The sequence below is a fragment of the Bos indicus genome, chromosome 27 (genome assembly GCF_029378745.1).
Source record: "Bos indicus isolate NIAB-ARS_2022 breed Sahiwal x Tharparkar chromosome 27, NIAB-ARS_B.indTharparkar_mat_pri_1.0, whole genome shotgun sequence".
In the NCBI taxonomy this organism is placed as follows: domain Eukaryota; kingdom Metazoa; phylum Chordata; class Mammalia; order Artiodactyla; family Bovidae; genus Bos; species Bos indicus.
Genome location: NC_091786.1, coordinates 15,487,241 through 15,508,005, shown reverse-complemented (window position 1 = coordinate 15,508,005; position 20,765 = coordinate 15,487,241). Strand labels below are relative to the sequence as shown.

General features: G+C 40.1%; 1 pseudogene; it reads left to right on the top strand.

Moving 5' to 3' along the window:
* Window positions 1-218: 218 nt before the first annotated feature.
* LOC109553319 (mitochondrial intermembrane space import and assembly protein 40 pseudogene) lies at window positions 219-5,348 on the top strand (annotated as a pseudogene).
* Window positions 5,349-20,765: the final 15,417 nt, after the last annotated feature.

Sequence of the window (20,765 nt, the reverse complement as noted above, 5' to 3'; positions counted from 1 at the left end):
ATCCAAGCTGTCTTGTCTGACTAAAGCAGCTCTAAAATGGACACTACTAGGGTAACTTCACTTCTGAGATAAATGAACATTGCTGCTCCTTGGCTATCTCTATTCCAGAATGGTCCCATGGCCCTCCATTCTGTCCTTCCTCTCAAGGTCAACATGGCAACTTCCCAACACGTCCCCCCACACCTTTCCCAGAATGCACTGCACCTTCCCTTCCCGGCATGCCTCGCACCTTCTCAGCATTCCTATTTTCCCAGCATGCCCTGCGGCAGGGGCTCTTCCAGAGCCCTAAGGGCATCTCTGCACATGTTTATATTCCTCCGACAAGTCAGGCACTGACTGGAGTTGTCCTGTTGTTACTTCAGGCAAAGGGTTTGTGTGTGGTAACAAGACTTCCTCAAGGTAAGATTTCCACCCAGGCCCTTAATACTTTGAAAATCTCCCCTACCACGTCCCACAGGGCCTTCCTGAGGCCTTCCCAATCTCGAAAAGCTAAGACCCCAAGGTTTACTCACTTGGGAACAAGCCGTATTTTCCAAATTTAATCAACTGCAGGTTAGATAATCTAGGGAGAACACCTGCTCACGATCAAGCATCTCATCATTCGTTCGCACAAATCTTCAGCTGTATCCTGTCTGGGCTAATTGCTTTGTTTCCCAGTAACTCAAATTAAGTCATATTCTGCAGAAACCAGGTTTTACTATGTCTGGAGGAATGGGGAATGCAAAGGGAGTGTGAGGAAACTAGCCACCCACTGTCACTCATTTTGTTGAAGTGAATGCAGACTTCACCCAATGGTATTGTTAATATTATAAATGCCTGACATCAAGAAACTGCTTTAGAATTTATAGAGTAATTTTATTATATATTTATTAACTAGTTTGGCCCTACAAAAATCCTGTAGGTTGGTAGGTTAAGTGTGATTATCTTGCTTATTTCACAAATGAAAAAGCAATCTGTCAGAGACGGAGACTTGCTAAAATCTCACATCTAGTGAGTGTCAGAACTGGTAACTGAAACCCAGGACTTTCCAGTTTATTACCCATGCAGAGATTCCTTTTTGGAAAAAAACCATTATTCAGAGTGTTTCACTGGTGTTCCTTTTGGTTAGTAAAAGTAAAGAACTGCCTTACAATATCAAATATCTTTCTTTTTGAGGGTTGTTGTTGTTCAGTTGCTAAGTCCTGTCCGACTCTTTGTGACTTCATGGGCTCTGGCACACCAGGTGTCTCTGTGCTTCACTGTCTCCTGGAGTTTGCTCACATTCATGTCCATTGAGTTGGTGATGCCATCCAACCATCTCATCATCCAGCCATCTCATCCTCTGTCGCCTCCCCACTTCTCCTCCTGCCCTCAGTCTTTCCCAGCATCAGGGTCTTTTTGAATGAGTCAGCTCTTCGTGTCAGGTGGCCAAAGTATTGAAGCTTCATCGTCAGTCCTTTGAGGGTAGCTTGATTTAAAAAACAAAAACAACAATCCCATCAGATACATATAGATCTCTTTATCTATCTATCTATCTAGGTGATATGGCACAAAAAGCATCTGGGAGGTCCTCTGAAGACTTGGAGTGACCCTGACCACTTGTGGCTGACAATACGAGAATTACAAAGTCTCATATTTTAGGCTTAGTTCTGCCAGGTCCCAAGAACCCTTCAAGCTCAATCTCATGGATCTCCTAGGGTAGTTCAGCTTGACTTTGAGCACAAGATGGAGAAAAGACAATATATATTATTCAGGACAGGTAGCAGATATGTCATGTTCCAGGAGATCTGGGTTAGTAGATTTTCCAGTGTTTAAAAAAACACTTTTTAAAGAAAAAAAATTAATGCTTTTGTTTTAGCATCTAATAATGTTAGAAAAGTATATTCCTGGAACATTAGCTTTTACTGTTTCTCCATTTTGAGATAAAGGCTGGAGATAGTTTTTCCGGAGCCCAAGAACTTACTTTATAATAGTACACAGATGTTTTCCTAGAGAACATGGTATTAAAGATTTTGACAGTAATGAGGGGAACAGGGATGATGAACACTTTTTTCCTGCACTGTATATCCTTGCCTGTGTTTTAAAGATAAAATGTTCTAGTTTGAAAAAAAGCTTGATGTAAGAAATTAAAGTCATAAAAACTATCATATCACCAGATACTTCTTCAAAGAAAAGAGTATTGTTCTTAGGTACTTTTTGAATATTAAGTGTGATTTAATCAACTGAAATAATTTAAGTATCCAGTTAAACATAGCTTAATTAGGAAAATATATGGTCACATCCCCAGGTATTTGGTTGAAAAATAAATGCTAGAATTCAATGAAACAAACCTAAATTTATGATGAAAGTGTTAGTTTCTCAGTCAGGTCTGACTCTCTGCGTCCCCATGGACTGTAGCCGGCCAGGCTATTCTGTCCATGGGAATTCGCCAGGCAAGAATACTAGAGTAGGTAACTATTCCAGAATAATAGCAGACATAATATTATCTCTATTCCAAATATATTTAGCTAATATGGAATCTATTTTTATTATTTTTAGTTTCTGAAGAATGTCTTTTAGTGAATATTACAGAGTCCTTACTGAAGAGCTCAAAAATAATTGGTATATAAACACTTCAATTTTAAGTTTTCCTATTGTAGTTACCTTCATGAAGTGTGAGGCCTCACACCACACTTTTATTTAAGTCCTTTAGTTTCCTTGAAAATGCCACCCACTTAAAGTCTGATTGCTAAATCACCATTAAGATAGTTAGAATCCAAATGTGGTTTATTTTTTGCTGAATCTTTACTTTTTATTACTTCTTGCATTCTATACACAGATAACAGTAGTCCCCCTTTATCCACAGTTTCACTTTCCATGGTTTCAGTTACCAAAAGTCAACCCCAGTCTGAAAATATTAAATGGAACATTTCAGAAGTAAACTAATAATTTTAAGTTGCTCGTTGCTCTGAGGGTGTGATGACATCACTCGCCATCCCTTTCTGCCCTTCCCGGACGAGAATCATCGCTTTGTCCAGTGTAATCCATTTCTTAGTCCCTTAGTAGCTGTCTTGGTTATCAGATTGACTGTCAAAGCATCACGGTGCTTGTATTCAAGTAACCCTTCCTTACGTGATAATGGCCCCAAACACAAAGAGTAGTGATGCTGGCAATTCTGACATGCCTAAGAGATGTCATAAAGTGCTTCCTTTAAATGAAAGATGAAAATTCCTGACATAATAAGGAAAGAAAAGATGTATGCTGAGGTTTCTAAGATCTGTGGTAAGAGTGTATCTTATATCCGTGAAATTGTGAAGAAGGAAGAATAAATTTGTGCTAGTTTTGCAGTCACACCTCAGGTTGCTAAAATTATGGCCAGTAATCAGTGCACGATAAATGCTTAGTTAAGATAGAAAAGGCATTAAATTTGAACAATAAGGTATTTTCAGAGAGAGATCACATTCACATAAGTTTTATTACAGAATATTGTTGTAATTGATCTATGTTATTAGTTATTGTTAATATCTTACTGTGCTTAATTTATAAATTATACTTTAAGGTGGGTAAGTATGATAGGGAAAAAATATAGCATATATAGGGTTCTGTGGTTTCAGGCATCCACGGGGGTTCTTGGAACATATCCCCCTTGGAGAAAGGAAAACACTATACTGTGCTTTGATATTTTAAAACTGCTAAATAACAGAAAAGGAGGATTTTGATAATGGGATTTCTGCTTATTTTACAAGTATGTATGCATGCACACTCAATCATGTCTGACCCTGCGATCCCATGGACTGTAGCCCACCAGGCTCCTCTGTCCATGGAATTCTCCAGGCAAGAATACTGAACTGGGTTGCCATTTCCTTTTCCAGGAGATCTTCCTGACCCCGAGATCTATCAGCTGAGCCACCAGGGAAGCCCTTATAAGTATGAAAGCTACTTTGGGGAACTTCCCTGGTGGATCAGTGACTAAGACTCCACACTCTCAATGCAGGCCCAGGTTCAATTCCTGGTCAGGAAACTGGATCCTACATGCCTCGACTAAGAGTTTACATGCTGCAACTGAAGATCCTGCATACCGCAACTAAAAAAAAACAGAACAAAATCCCGCATGCCATAATGAAGACTGAAGATCCTGTGTGCTGCAACTGAGACCTGGTACAGCACAATAAATAAACATAAATAACTATTAAAAGAAAAGCTACTTGTTGTTATATACATTAAAATGTATGGAGCCAAAACAAAACCCAAGACATTGTCTGTTACAGAATTTAAAATGTCAAGATTGACTGTAACTTATTTTTTTGTCCTCAGGAAAAAATATCAGAGTCTAGTTTATACCCTGAGGACAGAATAAAGTTATTGGGTGACAGATAATTTTTTTAAACACACCAAATCTGTGCTAAAATGTGATCTTTGGGCTATCCCCTGGAGAAGGGAATGGCTACCTACTCCAGTATTCTGGCCTGGAGAACTATACAGTCCATGGGGTCACAAAGAGTCAGACATGACTGAGCGACTTTCACTTTCATACTTTCCTGAGTAAGGGTATCTTTGTAAGCTCTCTTGAATAAAGTCCAAGACGAACTGTCTTTATTTCAAAATCTACTTGTGTAGTATATTGTTAGAAGTTTAGGTTTGAATGTATTGATATTGTCATAATCTGTCATACAGTAACCTTTAAGAGAAACTTATATGTTAAAAGTATGGAGAGACCTGCTTCTGCTAGAGAAAGTGTACAATTTAGGAAAGAATTGTAGAGAGAGAAATGACAGCCATGCTCAAGCAGAAAGAATAACGACTTGGTAAGCTTTGGGGCTCCAGAGTCAGTGAGCAGGGCTCAAGTTAAAGCTCTACCAGGGACACGTGAGGCCTCCACCACTGCATCACGGCCTACTGTCGGCAGGAAGCGAAGGATGGAATCATATTTGTGACCAAAGAAGACCATGAAACTCAAAGCAATGTGCAGCTGGTGGCTGACGACCCCAAACATCCACAGGAGGAGCATGGACTGATTCTGCTGAATGGAGACATCAACTGGAACTGCCTGAGAAGACGGCCAGAGGCCGGTGTAGGGAGCTGTTGAAGGCAGCCTTTTCCTGCTTCCACTACCGCAAGGAGGATGTCAGGGGGTCGACTGTGCAGACCAGTTCTGGGCCATGCAGGAGTGCGTGCAGAGGTATCCAGCCCTCTCTCCCCAGTAGGAGGCAGAGGAAGAGGAGAAGCCAGCAGATCACTTACAGGAAGCAGCTGCCTCTGAGGCCAGTGCAGCCAAAAAGGAGCAGGTGGAGCTCATGATGGCCCTGGAGCACTGGGCTCCAGCCTCCTTCAGAGCCCAGACAAACCTTTCAAAGAAAGTGTCTTTCCCTCCGTCTTTCTATGCACTGTAATGTACAAAATTAGTTATTGTGCTGATCGGGGTCTTGGCCCCTTCCCGTATACACTGAAAAACGGGAAGTGGTGGGGGGGGGGGGTTGTAGGTGTGTGTGTCTCACATGAACCTATCAGTGAATGTAGCTGCTGCTTTTGAATTCTCTTCTCAGAATGTTCTGAATTTCGCCACTTTGAAATAACGGGCTGAATAATCTTAGCAACCAGAAATAATTATCGGGGCATGTCTCTTGTGAGTGAGCTTACTTATTTTGATTCTTCGTATTCCTTTTAGTAGATTTTATACCCGCTTGGAAAGTGAAATGGAAGCAAAATGTTTTCTATTAAAAATGCTGGAGTGAGGCCATTCCTTGTAGCAGAGGCGGGCTGATCAGACCCTGAGTATTTGAGGAAGGACTGTGTTTCATCGCTAGTTCCTTCTGGTTCCCAGTTTTGTGTTGAGCCCCAGGTTTTCTGCGGTTGCAAAACAGAGCTTTGGACCCTCTGAGTGAATCCCTTTGTAAATGAAAAGAAAGGCTGGTTTTTGCTGTGCTCATTATTCCAAAAGCTCTGGCTGGGTCCACGTTCACACTGGCTCTGTCTCAGCCTGTACAGATGCAATTCTCCCAAGAGGTGGGAACCTAATCATTACCAGAGTAGGAGCCGAGAGAGGAAATGGTGTCAGCTAAGGGGAAAACATGATTTAAAAAAAAAAAAGCTCTACCAGATACTAGCAATTTAAAGTTTCTCTGTATGATGGAGATCATCCATACCTCATAGTGTTGTTGTAAGGATTAAATAAATTACTACATCAGTTCAGTTCAGTCACTCAGTCGTGTCTAATTCTTTGCAACCCCATGGACTGCAGCACGCCAGGCCTCCCTGGTGTTACCAACTCCCGGAGTTTACTCAAACTCATGTCCATTGAGTTGGTGATGCCATCCAACCATCTCATCCTCTCTTGTCCCCTTCTCCTCCTGCCCTCAATCTTTCCCAGCATCAGGGTCTTTTCCAATGAGCCAGGTCTTCACATCAGGTGGCCAAAGGATTGGAGTTTCAGCTTCAACATCAGTCCTTCAAATGAACATTCAGGACTGATTTCCTTTAGGATGGACTGGTTGGATCTCCTTGCTGTCCAGGGGACTCTCAAGAGTCTTCTTCAACGCCACAGTTCAAAAGCATCAATTCTTCCACACTCAGCTTTCTTTACAGTCTAACTCTCACATCCATACATGACCACAGGAAAAACCATAGCCTTGACTAGACGAACCTTTGTTGGCAAAGCAGTGTCTCTGCTTTTTAATATGCTGTCTAGGTTGGTCATAACTTTCCTTCCAAGGAGTAAGCGTCTTTTAATTTCATGGCTGCAGTCACCATCTACAGTGATTTTGGAGCCCAAGAAAATAAAGTCATTGTTTCCACTTTTTCACCATCTATTTGCCATGAAGTGATGGGGCCGGATGCCATGATCTTCGTTTCCTGAATGTTGAGCTCTAAGCCAACTTTTTCACTCTCCTCCTTCACTTTCATCAAGAGGCTCTTTAGCTCTTCTTCACTTTCTGCCATAAGGGTGGTGTCATCTGCATATCTGAGGTTATTGATATTTCTCCTGGCAATCTTGATTCCAGCTTGTGCTTCATCCAGCCCAGTGTTTCTCATGATGTACTCTGCATATAAGTTAAATAAGCAGGGTGACAATATACAGCCTTGACGTACTCCTTTTCCTGTTTGGAACCAGCCTGTTGTTCCATGTCCAGTTCTAACTGTTGCTTCCTGACCTGCATACAGATTTCTCAGGAGGCAGGTCAGGTGGTCTGGTATTCCCATCTCTTTCAGAATTAATACATGTAATGTGTCTAACATGTAGTAAACAGTCAATCAATCTTGACTTATTATAGTCTGAGAATTTAAGTTACTAGAATTGTTGTCTGTAGAGAAAGAATGAGAGAGGAGCTAAAAACAGGGGCTGGATGGTTTTGTTTGAAGGTTTCTTCTAAATTCTAAATCCACGTGGCCTCGTGTCCATTTTCCTTGTCACACTACCCACGATGTAACTCCCTCACTTGTCTAACCTGTATGCCCTTGCAGTGTTCTCGTATCCTAATGTTCCTCTGGGCTTCTCATTCCCTTCTCATTCCAAACTCTCATTCCTCCCTTTCTTCTAAAATCCTCCCACTGTGCCTGTCAGAACAACCAGTCCACAAGGAATAAACTATCTCCTCAACCTCTTAAAAATGTTACAGTCTAGTTTACCAAAATCTGTTCCCCCACCAAGGAGACTGCTTCCTCACTGCTCTTCTGTCCTCTCTAGACATCTCACTGACTCTACCAGGACAATGCTGGGGACAAGAATAATTCTTAATTGATAGTTGTAGGAACTGTCTGGGGACAATGCATGCCAAATGCTTCAGTTCAGTTCAGTTCAGTTGCTCAGTCGTGTCTGACTCTTTGCGACCCCATGAATCACAGCACGCCAGGCCTCCCTGTCCATCACCAACTCCCAGAGTTCACTCAGACTCACGTCCATCGAGTCAGTGATGCCATCCAGCCATCTCATCCTCTGTCGTCCCCTTCTCCTCCTGCCCCCAATCCCTCCCAGCATCAGAGTCTTTTCCAGTGAGTCAACTCTTCACATGAGGTGGCCAAAGTACTGGAGTTTCAGCTTTAGCATCATTCCTTCCAAAGAAATCCCAGGGCTGATCTCCTTCAGAATGGACTGGTTGTATCTCCTTGCAGTCCAAGGGACTCTCAAGAGTCTTCTCCAACACCACAGTTCAAAAGCATCAGTTCTTCAGTGCTCAGCCTTCTTCACAGTCCAACTCTCACATCCATACATGACCACAGGAAAAACCATAGCCTTGACTAGATGGACCTTTGTTGGCAAAGTAATGTCTCTGCTTTTCAAATATGCTATCTAGGTTGGTCACAACATTCCTTCCAAGGAGTAAGCGTCTTTTAATTTCATGGCTGCAGTCACCATCTGCAGTGATTTTGGAGCGCAGAAAAATAAAGTCTAACACTGTTTCCACTGTTTCCCCATCTATTTCCCTTGAAGTGATGGGACCGGATGCCATGATCTTCGTTTTCTGAATGTTGAGCTTTAAGCCAATTTTTTCACTCTCCACTTTCGCTTTCCTCAAGAGGCTTTTTAGTTCCTCTTCACTTTCTGCCATAAGGGTGGTGTCATCTGCATATCTGAGATTATTGATATTTCTCCCGGCAATCTTGATTCCAGCTTGTGTTTCTTCCAGTCCAGCATTTCTCATGATGTTCTCTGCATATAAGTTAAATAAGCAGGGTGATAACATACAGCCTTGATGTACTCCTTTTCCTATTTGGAACCAGTCTGTTGTTCCATGTCCAGTTCGAACTGTTGCTTCCTGACCTGCATACAGATTTCTCAGGAGGCAGGTCAGGTGGTCTGGTATGCCCATCTCTTGAAAAATTTTCCACAGTTTACTGTGATCCACACAGTCAAAGGCTTTGGCATAGTCAATAAAGCCAAATGCTTAGCACAGTGCTAAGAATGTATGAAATTCTAAGTAAATATTTGTTTTTATCCTTGTGTCTGTTTGCCTTTCCTCACTGTGTGTCATCATCCACAATAACTACAACTATATGAAATCGTATGGTTATTAGCTTATTCCTGGCTAATACCTTCTATTTGTTCTAGTCCTTTGACCCTTCTGTGTTTCCCCAAGCCTATAGCTATCCACTGGTTCCCATTTCCATCTCTAAGATGGAACACCACTTAGATTTTATTCTTTCACGTGAAATTCATTTTCTTGTCAATATTACAAACTCTCTTGCTTTGCTGCCTTTCATTCACATCTATCTGGCAGATTCCCAGGCCCAGGTGATTTTACCTGTCCATCTTGTCTTCAGGTGTATCAAGATTGCTGGGGAAAATCACACTACTGAGTAGATTTATGTCACTGTAAATTCAGCATCACCAACCTCACCCGCACTGGCAGCATTTTGTCACTCCCTACTGTGCTGTCTTGCTCAACTCTGTATCCCATTCTCCACTGTGCTTATTTCAGACCTTTTCAAATTTTCTTTGAAATATACCCTCTCACTTTCTTTCCCTGCCTCATTTTTAGTAAATAATCTTGTACCTTACTTCACAGTAAAAAGGGAAGAAAAAGGTAAGCTGATATTTAAAAGCTTGTAAACCCAGTATTTCCTTATCTCCTCTGTCTACCTGTATTGTTGATCTTTCTTTCACTGATCTATCAGTAATTCTCTGTCTCTGTTTTTAACCTCTGCGTTGGTACTGCCTCTGTCAACAGTGTAATGTTGCTCCTACTACTCATCTTTAAAAAAAGACTCCCTTGACTCCACCTCTTTTTCCTGCCTGTCTTCTCTTTTCCCCTTCATATCTAAACTTCTTGAAAAAGTTCTGCCGTCCGTCTGTCTCTATCCCTCAAGTTCCACTCACCCCTTATCCCACTGCAGTTTGGTTTTGGACTCCATCACTCTAGTAGAACTGCTTTCACCAGTCATAGGCTCCTTATGTCCAAATGCAATAAAAGTTTGTAGTTTGCATAACCTTTGACTGGTTTTGAAATGACTGACCACTGCCTCCTTCTGGAAGCTTCTGTGTTCTTGGCTTCCATTACCATTTCTCTCAGCTGCCTTTCTGTCATTTGCTGCACTACTTCTTAGATTCCCTTTCTCTGTCCCTTAAATAAGGTCTCTGTGCCAAGTCCTCAACTCCACCCGTTCTCCTTTACAATCTCATCTAATCCTGTAGCCTCAGATCACCTTTATGTAAAGGTGACCCCCAAATTTATAACTGCAGCCAAAGGCTCTCTTGAGCTTCGGACTTATATCTCTAAGTGCTTCTTGGACACCACCTCTTGGATGTATCAATGTCTAAAACTCAACTTGTAATCCTCACTTGTATCATCACAACCTGTTCCTCTTCCAGTGCTCCTTTATCTCAGTTAATGACACCCCCAGCTACCTAGTCACCCTAGCCAGAAACCTAGGAATTATCCTTGACGACTTCTCCCTCACTTTCTACATCAAACCAAAAAAACTGAGTCTTGTGTATTTTACTTCCAAAATGTCCTAAATCTGTTGCTTTGCTCATCTGTACTTCTATTATCTTGGTCGAGGCACCGTTTTCTTTAACCTGGACTGTTTCAAAAGCCTCCTTCTGAAGCTTCTATTTGGCTTAAGTATTACTCCCTTTCAAATCCCTCTACATTCAGATACAGTACTTTTCAAATCACAAGTTTGATGGTCACTACATGTTTTAATCCTTTAATGATATATTAGGGTTCACCCAGAGCAACAGAACCAGTAGGAGATAATATTAAGAGTTATTGTAAGGAATTGGTTTACATGGGTTGAGACCAGCTGGACAAGTCCAAACTCCATAGGGCAGGCTGTTATAAAGTGCAGGGTGGAATTCTCAGGTATTGCCTGAAGCTACTTACTGTCTATAAGCAGAATTTCTTCTTCAGAGACTTGGTTCTGCTTCTGTGGCCTTCAACTGAACCAAGCCCACTCAGATTGTCTAGGGTAATCTCCCTTACTTAAATCAACTGATTATGAACTTTAATCTCATGTACAAAATACCTTCACAATCTAATCTAGCAACACCTAGGCTATGTTTGAGTGAATAACTGGGGACTATTAGCCTTGCCAAGTTGACACATCAAAAAGACCATCACAAAAGACTTCCTGTGCTGTTCAGATAAACCCCATATTTCTTTAAAATACCTGTTCGTAATACCTGTCCATCCTGGCATTCATCTTTCTGTCCAAGTCTGGTCTTGCTGCCTTCCCTCACTGGAACTCCAGGGTTTAGTAAAGTTGAGATCCTTTCATTTCCAGAATGTGCCTATTCTCTACCTAAAATGCTCCTTCTCTCTGGTTCTCTACTTTATCTAGCTAACTCTCAGCCCATCCATTCTTTAGGAACCTCTCCTCACCTTTAGTCTGAATTAGGACATGTTGTTCAAAGCTCCCTTAATATCCTGTATTTCTTTTATCATAACATTTATCACATTTTATTGCAGTTTCTTGTTTATTGTCTGTCTGCTTTGCTACAGAGTAAAATATCTCATCTCTGTATTCCAAGCATTTAACAGAAGTGCCTAACATATAATAGGTGGTTCCCAAATATTTATTGAATAACTAGAAGAATGAATAAATATGGCTTTAGTACTTTATTAGAAGTCTGGTTAAATTTATGAATATAAGATATCCATACATTAATTAGGAGTGTAAAATGTATTCTTTAATAAAATGTATCTGAATTTAATTTTTCACTATTTTCAGTCATCCAGATACCTTCTGTTAGACTGGGTAAAAGAAGGGTAGTTTCTAAAATTCCTCTTTTTATAAGTACTTATATCCTTATAAGAGGCATGAGCTAGTCATTTGTTCATTTATTCAATATTTATTGAGTACTTTCCAGTCATTGTTACAGGTTCTAAGGATACCATGGTGAGCAAGACAAATATGTAGCTCACATAAGAAGTGGAGACAAGTAGTAAACCAAGTAACCAATAAGCTAATTTTAGGCAATGATAAAGAAAGTAGTATAAACAGTGTAATATGGCAGTGACTAGGACACGGAGAAGGCAGTGGCACCCCACTCCAGTACTCTTGCCTGGAAAATCCCATGGATGGAGGAGCATGGTAGGCTGCAGTCCACGGGGTTGCTAAGAGCCAGACACAACTGAGCGACTTCCCTTTCACTTTTCACTTTCATACATTGGAGAAGGTAATGGCAAAATATCCTAAATCTGTTGCTTTGCTCATCTGTACTTCTATTATCTTGATCGAGGCACCATTTTCTTTAACCTGGACAGTTTCAAAAGCCTCCTTCTGAAGCTTCTATTTGGCTTAAGTATTACTCCCTTTCAAATCCCTCTACATTCAGATATAGTACTTTTCAAATCAGTGTTCTTGCCTGGAGAATCCCAGGGACGGCAGAGCCTGGTGGGCTGCCGTCTATGGGGTCACACAGAGTCGGACACGACTGAAGTGACTTAGCAGCAGCAGCAGCAGGACACAGAGGTGGGATTGAAGTTGAATGTTAGGGATAGCCTCATTTTATCCATCAATAAAATGAAGGTAGTATAACTGGTAAGAAAATACATTTCCCATTAAAGTGAGTATGTGCATATTATATATATGTATATTCACTTGTTCAGTTTTAAAAGTAATCTTTCTTTCTATGGATACAGAAACTGAGGCTCAGGGAATTAAGTTAATCAGCTGAGGTCACATACAGCTACTAAGGGCAGAGCTGGAATTCAGCTGTTGGCCCAGTTAATCTGAAACCCATGCTGTCCCCACTGTGTCATACCACCACCCAGAAGGAAGGCCTCATGAGGAAAGGGGCTGCGTGTGTCACTGTCAGGTTCAAGTAATCTAGTCTGATGTTTTTGAGGATTTTTAAACCTGTATACTATATCAATAATAAAAATACATGATACATAATATAATACAATACATTATATATGATGCTTTCTGTTTTTCAGGGCTCTTTTGTTTTCATTATTATCCTGTGACCACTACTAATTAAGATAAAGAGTCCATGTAGATCATTTGAGAGTTGAGAAAACTAAAGTATGAAATTCAAGTGATTTTGCCATGATTACACAGCTCTTTAATGGTGGATATAGACTAGATTCAGTTCTCTTGATTTTTAGTCTGGTATTGTCTGGTATTTTTTTTCCAGTATGTTTATGAAAAACTTGTTTTCTTTTTAAGTACTGAATTTAAGAGGTCAAGTATTGAATTTAAGTCCAAATCAAACGTGAGAATTAACTTTAATTTCTCAGGCAAAGTGCCAAAGGTTTGTTCATTAGTACTGGCAGCTTCACTGTTAAGAAACAGAAAAGAGAATAACAGGGAATAAGATAAAAAATGTTATGTATCTCATTAAATACTTGAGTCTGTCCTTTTTTCCCCTAATTTTTTACAAGTGAAAAAAGGACACCCAACTGCAAAGTCTCTGAGATGCTATTCAAATTCAAGTCCTTCTGAAATACAAGTATGTGATAACTTATTATCTGCAGCCTGTGAGAAAGTCACTTTTGCTTGTGGCATTATTCTTGATGACATATATGTTTTGTTTTATAATTATCAAGGGATTAATAATAAAAATGGGGAAAAACTTCTTATGTTTTTGCCAGAAGAGACTATATTCCCCTCTTTTCCAAAAGTCAGCTGGGCCTTATCAGCTTTGCAAAATGATGAATGAACGCCTTGTTCATTATTATTGCTTAAGTCATTCTTATTTATGCCAGTAATTCAAGGATTATGTTTTGATTGTTCTTGAGAGATGAAAACACTTTCTTGCTGATGAATAAACACTGCCACTTTTAAAATATGTGTATGCAAAATGTCTTTAAAGCCATTATGAAATGTTTTGCAAAAGCATTAGGAAGCTGTTTTTCGAAAGGCACTTTTTTTCCTCTACCTTCTCTTTCATGCTAAACAGTCCAGTTGAAAGGCCTTTCAGAGTTAACTTGTTTAAGCAATACCAGTGTTTTAGCGTAATGAATAACTTCTTATAGAAGACAATCACACACAATTCAACATGCCGGTATTTCTATTTCTGTGCACCACCAATGCAGGGATTCAGTGGTGGACTCTCTTTCTTTGAGAAAGCTGAAGCGATCAAAACCCTGATTAACCTCTGATATTCACGTGGTGCTCTTGATCTTGAGGACTGCCGCAGTAACAAAGCGTTAATGGCAGCCATATGCTTAGGGTATTGTGGGGATGGGTGACCCAGATGTGAACTTGGGGGTGACTGATGCTAGCAGCTATTTGTTTCAGGTTTGGTGTGGAGATTACTGATGAAGAGTTTGAGTTGCTACTTGACAGAATCCCCCTTGATGAAGATGGAAATGTCAGATACCTCCAATTCATGGCCATGTTTGATTTGTGATACTCCTCTTTCACATTTTATAATTCCTTAGTAGTTTTCTATTCTTGACATATTTAACTCAGAGAATGGACCCCCAAAAAGATTAAGATTATTTAAAAATTCTCTTGATGGATTTGTATCTCATTTATTAATATTTTACAAGTGAAAAAGTTTTTCAAAATAGTGATGTTAACAAAAAAAGAATCTTTTAACAGTTCATGGCAATTCCTTTAAAAATATTTAATGCCTCAACATCTGAAAAATGGACACTGAGATGGGATAGTGTGACTCAGATGACTAAGAAAGAGGAATGTAAACTGTGGAGTTGGGAAGAGACTTGTAAGTGCAAAAGTCAAGTCCTGGAGAGGCACTTTCTCAAATTGCACTAAAAAGCCTCCCACCTCCTGCACTGACTGACCTTTTGCCCCCTCTCTTGACTCCCAAATATTGTCCATTTACAAGACTTCTTACCACTTCCTTCCAGTGGGGTCCAGCTTGGACAGTAAAGTACACGGCTATTATCAGTGATTATGTTAAAAGCAGAACAAGGATGCTTTCTAAAATATTCCCAGTCTTTAAACTTCCCTGGTGGTCCAGTGGTTAAGACTTCATCTTCCAATGCAGGGGATGGGGTTTAATCCCTGGCCAGGGAGCTAAGATCCCAGACACCTTATAGCCCAAAAATCGAAACATAAAACAGAAGAACTATTGTAACAAATTCAATGAAGACTTTTTAAATGGCCCACATCAAAAAAAAAAAAATTCTTTAGAAAAATAAAATAAAATATGCCCAGTCTAAATTCCCAATCTTGGAACCCAAGGTTTTACTGTTTTCTAAAATCTTTTATTTCACAGAGTAGTTGAAGGCTGAAGTATTAAAAGTCCTGATTAGTATTGACCATTATTTCTCAAAGGGATATTGCAGTCCTGGGCATCTGCCATTTTTGGCTGAGGTCATTGAAAGGTGGTCTCCTTCTTCCTAAAGATAATTCTTTTCTCTAAGGCATTTTCAGGAAATAACTATCTTCACCCCATACATCTCCTACACGGTCCTCCAAAATCACAAAACCGTACTCTTTAACCATGAAATTCATTCATCATTTCCTGTTAGCTCTTGATAGCAGAGTAGATTTGATTTGACTTGAAGGGCATAACGAGACACATCCCTCCAAAATTATTTTCCATCATACCTATCATAGGGCCTTAAATTTTCACCTTTAAGGGATAGAGTCAGAAGGTACTGATCTGCAGAAGAAGCTGTTAACATACTAATATCTCTGAGATAGGTGACACTTTGTCAGTTTTTAAAGTTTAGCATTTCCCAAAGCGTATCAGGGGAAGACTAGTTTCATAGGATGGTCAAAGCTCTCACCCTTAGAAAGGTTCTCATGGCCAAATAAGCTTGAGAAACTTATTAAATGAAGTTTCTAATTAAAGTTAAATGAATTCGTTTTCTGAAATAAAATGAAGGTTTCATATAACTCTTAATATTGCTGCTGCTACTGCTGCTAAGTTGCTTCAGTCGTATCCGACTCTGTGCGACCCCATAGACGGCAGCCCACCAGGCTCCCCCGTCCCTGGGATTCTCCAGGCAAGAACACTGGAGTGGGTTGCCATTTCGTTCTCCAATGCATGAAAGTGAAAAGTGCTCAGTCATGTCTGACTGTTCTCGACCCCATGGACTGCAGCCCACCAGGCTCCTCTGTCCATGGGATTTTCCAGGCAAGAGTACTGGAGTGGGGTGCCATTGCCTTCTCCGTAATATTGCTAGTGAGTGTCATGAATCTCCAAGAGAGGAAAAAACAGATCCTAAGACAAGTCGTTTATGTCAGTGATGAGCCCCGGAAATACTAGTAAGGTATCAGGGAAGTGAGACAGGGAAGGGAAGGAAGCCCATATAGGATTCATTAATGAGCAAGTTATTGGTGTGGGTGTCTGGGGCTTTGTCCTGCCAAGGACCTCTGGGACACTATACAGAACTGCCTCAGAGCTGTGCCAGCTTAGGACTAGCAAACTGGAGTAGATCTCCATCAGCTACCATGTGCCATTGCTTGAGGCACATAAATACCCTGGCAAATAAATACTTTTGGCAGCATAAATACCCTGGCTCCCCCCAGATTCTGGCAGACCTTGTTGCCTGTCAGAGAATATCCTAGGCTGAGTCCTAGGTGCTTTTTAGTAAAAAGCCCTCAGTGTCAAAGGGCACAGGGCTGGGAGGAGATATGGGTTGGCCTTATCTAAAGGCAGCATCTGCTACAATGTGATTTTAGTATACAGCATTTCCCAAACAAACTTGACTTTCTTTCATGGAGCATCTTAGAGGCTAGTTTTTCACATAACATGATTTGGGAGAGCTACCTTAGTTAGATAAGTTAATCTGCTAAGTAGTCTTTACCTTAGAAAGTTAAGATCAGGTGCCTGAGAAAATGAAGTGAAGAAGGCAGAGCATTTTAAAAAGTTCGGAGCCTATAGAGAAAGACTCAAGCAGGGTGCTCCGGGCCGGGGGATGGGGGATGGGGTTCCTGAACATGCAGAGGTGAAAGGAATGGTGGGAGGTGGCGAAGGAGTGAAGTAGAAGGGTAATAAAGATATAGCTGATGCCAACCTGACCTATTCCCTTCACTTTTAAGTGGATCAGTCAGTTCCATCACTCAGTTGTGTCTGACTCTTTGCAACCCCATGAACTGCAGCACACCAGGCTTCCCTGTCCATCACCAACTCCTGGAGCTTGCTCAAACTCATGTCTGTCAAATTGGTGATGCCATCCAACCATCTCATTCTCTGTCGTCTGCTTCTCCTCCTTTCCCACCATCAGGGTCTTCCCACCAATCCTTCCCACCATCAGGGTCTTTTCAAATGAGTCAGTTCTTTGCATTGGGTGGCCAAAGTATTGGAATTTCAGCTTCAGCATCAGTCCTTCAAATGAGTACTCAGGATTTATCTCCTTTAGGATGGACTGGTTGGATCTTCTTGCTGTCCATGGGACTCTTAAGAGTCTTCTCCAACACCACAGTTAAGAAGCATTAATGCTTCAGCACTCAGCTTTCTTTTATAGTAGTCCAGCTCTCACATCCATATATGACTACTGGAAAAACCATAGCTTTGACTAGATGAGCCTTTGTTGGCAAAGTAATGTCTCTACTTTTTAATATGCTATCTAGGTTGGTTATAGCTTTTCTTCCAAGGAGTAAGTGTCTTTTAATTTCATGGCAGCAGTCACCATCTGCAGTGATTTTGGAGCCCAGGAAAATAAAGTCTCTCACTCTTTCCATTGTTTCCCAATCTATTTGCCATGAAGTGATGGGATCGGATGCCATGATCTTTGTTTTTTGAATGTTGAATTTGAAGCCAGCTTTTTCACTCTCTTTCACTTTCACCAAGAGGCTCTTTAGTTCCTCTTCACTTTCTGCCATAAGTGTGGTATCATCTGCATATCTGAGGTTATTGATATTTCTCCCAACAGTCTTGATTCCAGCTTATGCTTTATCCAGCCTGGCATTTCACATGATGTACTCTGCATGTAAGTTAAATAAGCAGGATGACAATATACAGCCTTGATAGACTCTTTTCCCAGTTTTGAACCAGTTCATTGTTCCATGTCTGGTTCTAACTGTTGCTTCTTGACCTGTGTACAGATTTCTCAGGAGGCAGGTCAGGTGGTCTGGTATTCCCATCTCTTGAAGAATTTTCCACAGTTTGTTGTGATCTACACAGTCAAAGGCTTTGGCGTAATCAACAAAGCAGAAGTATATGTTTTTCTGAAATTCTATTGCTTTTTCTATGATCCAGTGGATGTTGGCAATTTGATCTCTGGTTCCTCTGCCTTTTCTAAATCCAGCTTGTACATCTGGAAGTTCATAGTTCATGTACTGTTGAAGCACTGGCTTGGAGAATTTTGAGCATTACTTTGTTAGCGTGTGAGATGAGTGCAATTGTGTGGTAGTTTGAACATTCTTTGGCATTGCCTTTCTTTGAGATTGGGATGAAAACTGACCTTTTCCAGTCCTTTGGCCACTGCTGAGTTTTCCGAATTTGCTGGCATATTGAGTGCAGCACTTTCACAGCATCATGTTTTAGGATTTGAAATAGCTCCACTGGAATTCCAACTGTAATTGGATTTCCATTACCTCCACTAGCTTTGTTTGTAGTGATGCTTCCTAAGGCCTTCTTGACTTCAAATTCCAGGATGTCTGGCTCTAGGTGAGTGATCACACCATCATGATGATCTGGGACATGAAGATCTTTTTTGTACAGTTCTTCTGTGTATTCTTGCCACCTCTTCTTAATATTCTACTTCTGTTAGGTCCATGCCATTTCTGTCCTTTATTGTGCCCATCTTTGCATGAAAAGTTCCCTTGGTATCTCTAATTTTCTTGAAGAGATCTCTAGTCTTTCCCATTCTGTTGTTTTCCTCTGTTTCTTTGCATTAATCACTGAGGAAGGCTTCTTATTTCTCCTTGCTGTTCTTGGGAACTCTGCATTCAAATGGGTGTATCTTTCCTTTTCTCCTTTGCCTTCTCTTCTTTTTTCAGCTATTTGTAAGTCCTCCTCAGACAACCATTTTGCCTTTTTGCATTTCTTTTTCTTGGGGATTGTCTTGATCACTGCCTCCTGTACAATGTCATGAACCTCTGTCCATAGTTCTTCAGGCACTATCAGATCTAATCCCTTGAATCTATTTGTCACTTCCACTGTATAATCATAAAGGGGTTTGATATAGGTCACACCTGAATGGCCTAGTGTTTTTTCCTACCTCTTCAATTTAAGTCTGAATTTTACAATAAGGAGTTCATGATCTGAGCCACAGTCAGCTCCCAGTCTTGTTTTTGCTGACTGTATAGAGCTTCTCCATCTTCGGCTGTGAAGAATATAATCAATCTGATTTCGGTGTTGACCATCTGGTGATGTCCATGTGTAGAGTCATCTCCTGTGTTGTTGGAAGACAGTGTTTGCTATGACCAGTGCGTTCTCTTGGCAAAACTCTGTTAGCCTTTGCTTTGCTTCATTTTGTACTCCAAGGCCAAATTTGCCCATTACTCTAGGTATCTCTTGACTTCCTACTTTTGCATTCCAGTCCCCTATGATGAAAAGGACATCTTTTTTGGGTATTAGTTCTAGAAGTTCTTGTAGGTCTTCATAGAACCATTCAACTTCAGTTTCTTCAGCACGACTAGTTGGGGCTTAGACTTGGATTACTGTGATATTGAATGGTTTGCCTTGGAAATGAACAGAGTGGATATGTAAGTGTTAATGACAGGAGACAGCCATCTTAACTCTTTATATTCTTTTTTTTATTGGAGGATAATTGCTTTTCAGTGTTGTGTGTTGGTTCCAACTATACAACATTGCAAATTTGTCATAACTATAACTATATATATATATATATCCTCTCTCTTGAGCCTCTCCCCCACCCCAGTTCTTTATGTTCTTACATATACCAAGTAGCAGACTGTAGCTTCATTATTGATAGCAACAAATGTTTCTACTAATCTGGTATTTGGCATTCCTTATCTCAATATTATTCCCATCTCACATGTGAGAAAACAGATGTGTAGAAAGATTAAGTAATTTTCCCAGATTATTAACTAGTGTTTATAACATGCCCCACATCATGCAAAGAGCTATGCATGCATTATTTCATTTAATGGTACAAACCTTTTTCTAAATTCTGCTTAAATTCACTGATTGCTTGCCAAATGTCCCCCTCATCTGCCAGACAGGATGATCATATTTATTTCTTAATGTTGTTGGATAAGGGTCCCTGAACTAGCTTTCAGGAGATTTGGGTAACAGGAACCTTCATTTAATAACTCTGTGACATTGGTCAAGTCTTTAATGTCCCCTTGCTGTGGTTTTCTCATCTGTAAAATGAAAAGTTTACGTCAGAAGGTCTCCAAAGTCCTTTCTAGATCTAAAGTTTCTCCTGAAGCAGTTTAATTATTTTTTTCTTCTTAATCATATTTATTCAAAAATTCCTTATATTATATATAAAATATACAAACATAGATTTCATTTTTTAAAAAAGACTTTATAGATAATCTTCATGTGTTCCCATGTAGTGGTCTGGGGTACTTGTTCTAAAATTTTTTTCCTCTTAATGTAAACACCCCCAAAACTGCATTTAAATTTGAAAGAAGACAAGGATGAAGCAGTTTATATTCTTATAAATATTAATGGAGATTTGAAGGGGTTATTTAATATACTGAAATGACATTCTAGTAGAAATGTGTTTTCCTGGCTAATACAAAGAACTAATAAAACATAACATTGAAATATAAATATTTTAAAATCACCAAAATAAAATCAATACCATAAACATGTGTTGAATATTTTCTGTGTTTTCACTCAGTCAGGCACTCCTGAATGGGAAAACAAATATTTCTTTCAAAAAATTGTTTCCTTACTAATTTTGTCATAAAGTTGGCATGCAATTGAGAACTTAATGTTTTCATATGTGGAGGAAAGGAACAGAGCTGTCAGTAATTTAGGAGAATGAAGAACTGTAGAAAACAGTATATAGAACAACCAAGAGTAT